Source organism: Sciurus carolinensis (assembly GCF_902686445.1).
Source record: "Sciurus carolinensis chromosome 19 unlocalized genomic scaffold, mSciCar1.2 SUPER_34, whole genome shotgun sequence".
NCBI classification, from domain to species: domain Eukaryota; kingdom Metazoa; phylum Chordata; class Mammalia; order Rodentia; family Sciuridae; genus Sciurus; species Sciurus carolinensis.
In genome coordinates this window covers 5,965,030-5,967,696 of record NW_025920112.1, presented here as the reverse complement: position 1 = coordinate 5,967,696, position 2,667 = coordinate 5,965,030, and the positions used below count along the sequence as shown (strand labels likewise).

Genomic DNA, 2,667 nt, shown 5'->3' with positions numbered 1-2,667 from the left:
CAATAATGTCTTTTTATCAATTACTGCTTTAGATTTTACCTTATGAGTGCATGGGGGGAGTTACACTTTCATTATTTAAAACCAGCATGAGTTATATCTGTTACAGGAGTGAAGAAGGTCCAAAGCCTATATGAGTGCTATGCATTTGTAAATCAGTAGAATAAAATCAGTCCACCTTACTGGTTAGTCAATAATGTGACAATATAATTATTTACTATTTACTAGGCAGGGCATCATGTCATTTCTACTAAATGTATAAAATATGAACATTATATTGTCTTAAATTCAAAGATATGTGACAGTGTTGTGGGGGTAATGAACACATTCTCATTTTCTGCAATTTAGTATGATATGCCAAATTTTTAAGAAAGCAGACATATGGAAAAATAAATTAGAGGTTATGAAGAAGGTTACAGAGGAAAGTTGCATATGAGCCTCCTCTCTAGTTCCATACATTCTAATGTGAAAATTAGATCATTATGTGACAGTAGAAAAAGGGGCTCTGCCAGCTGTGACAAGAGTGTCACTGAGGTATGAGTTTCAAGTTTGTGTCAGGGAGGAACAGAGATGGGGATCAGATAAGATTGCAGGTAGACTGAATAGGACCATTTCAACTTCACCATGACTCTGAAATTAACAGCAACTTACATGTGTCTGGCCACACAACCCTGACCCTGGAAAACCCTCACATTTCCAGATGATCCCAGGCAGGCTCAGGATGAAGGTCACTTTTTCTATGTGTGTGCATGGTGAACAAGGCAAGATGCTGATTGGGACCCAGGTATACAAAGGGCAGAGGAAAGGGTGATGTAGGTGATTCAGCATTGACCTTGTCTGAGCTGCTGCAGCAGTGTTATACCTATAATAAAAATCTCCCTCTTAAGGATTACAGTCAGTGTCTTTTTAAGTGATCATGATACCACTGAGAAGAAAGAAAGTAATGGAAAGTGTCAATAAGACAAAGGCAAATTATCCTAAGTACAAAGGAATCCAACTTCATGCAGTAAAAACACCGAGGAGAAAACATTATTAACAGTGGGTAGAGTGGTAAGTAACGTTCTCAGTTGTAATTTGTGGAAGAGAGTGATGTTAACTAAATTACAGAGCATTGAAGAATGCCCGGTCAGACAGGTGGCCCTGCAGAAAAGTTGAGGAACTCCTGCAAGTGCTCTGTATGGGAAACTCTGGAGGTCATGGGAGGCATGATGGAGGAGCTGAGGACAAGACCTGCAGGTCATGTCCAGACCCTGGGCTGCAGAGGTACACACCTGCACTGCGGGATGCACTCTACCTAGAAATGAACAAACATATGAAAAAATCAGGAGTGACTTTCCTTTGCAGGGAAATACCTTGGATATGAACATGTAGCGTAATTGCATTAATCATGTTTTTGCTTCCTATTATCTCTTTATCTTCCCAGTCAAAGAGAATTTCTGGTAAATGGACAATTCCACTATGGTAACTGAGTTTCTCCTCCTGGGCTCTCCTGATGGCTGGAGTATGAGTTTCCTCTATTTCACGTTATTCACAATGACCTACCTGGGTACCTTGTTAGGGAAAATGCTCATTGTCACTGTCATCACTGCTGACAAGAATCTACACATGCCCATGTACTTCTTCTCTGTAACCTGTCCATCTTGGACATGTGCTTCATTTTCATCACTATCCCCAATGCCTGTGTCAACTCCATCACTGGAAACAGGGCCATTTCAGTGGGGGACTGTGCAACCCAGATCTTCTTGGTCATTTTTTGTGCATGTGTTGAACTTCTGTTTCTCACCATCATGGCCTGGGACCGCTATGTGGCCATCTGCCAGCCCCTCCAGTACCCTACTATCATGAACTCTCAGTTTTGTGTCCACATGACCCTGGCTTCCCTGCTCAGTGGCCTGGTGTATTCAGGTTTGCACACTGGAAACACTTTCAAACTCTCTTCTGTCAGTTGAATCTTTCCATCAGTTCTTCTGTGATGTCCCCTCTCTATTGATGCTCTCTTGCTCTGACACTACCAGCAACATGGTCCTTATTCTAATCTCTATTATAGTAGATGGCAGTGGCTGTTTTGGTTTAATAATCATGTAATATATTCATATATTTTCTACTGTGCTGAAATCTCCCACCAGAGCCTCAGTAAAGGCCTTCTCCACCTGCACCCTTCACATCCTCATGGTGTCCATCTTCCTCAGTTCCAGCACAGGTGTGTACCTGAGGCCTTCAGGAACCTCTGACACACTCCAGGACTTGATTTTCTCTGCCTGTTATACCAGTTCCTCCCTTCTTGAATCCTCTCATCTACAGTCTCAGGAACAAACAGGTAAAGGAAGCAGTGAGGAGTGTTTTGGGAAGACAGTTTTTCTCAAGAAAATAGTAAAGATGCATATCAGCATTATCCTAAATTAAATGTTTGAAGTTCATAATTGTACACTATGTTTTGCACTTCAGGCCTTTACAAGTTGCACTGCCTAGTCTCTTATCACTTGTTTCATTTGGGTATGACATGTCCCCCAGAAGCCCACCTGTGAGACAATACAAAGAGGTTCAGAGGAGAAATTATTTGGTTGTAATATTCTCTACCCAGTGATTTAATCCCCTTAGTGGATTAACTGAGTTGTAACTGAAGTGGTAATGGTGTGACTAGAGAAGGTGACAATTGGGATGTGGCTTTGT

The 2,667-nt window shown here is 41.5% G+C and overlaps 1 pseudogene; it reads left to right on the top strand.

Annotated features, from left to right (window-relative positions):
• Nucleotides 1–1,440: 1,440 nt before the first annotated feature.
• LOC124973542 (olfactory receptor 14C36-like) lies at nucleotides 1,441–2,368 on the top strand (annotated as a pseudogene).
• Nucleotides 2,369–2,667: the final 299 nt, after the last annotated feature.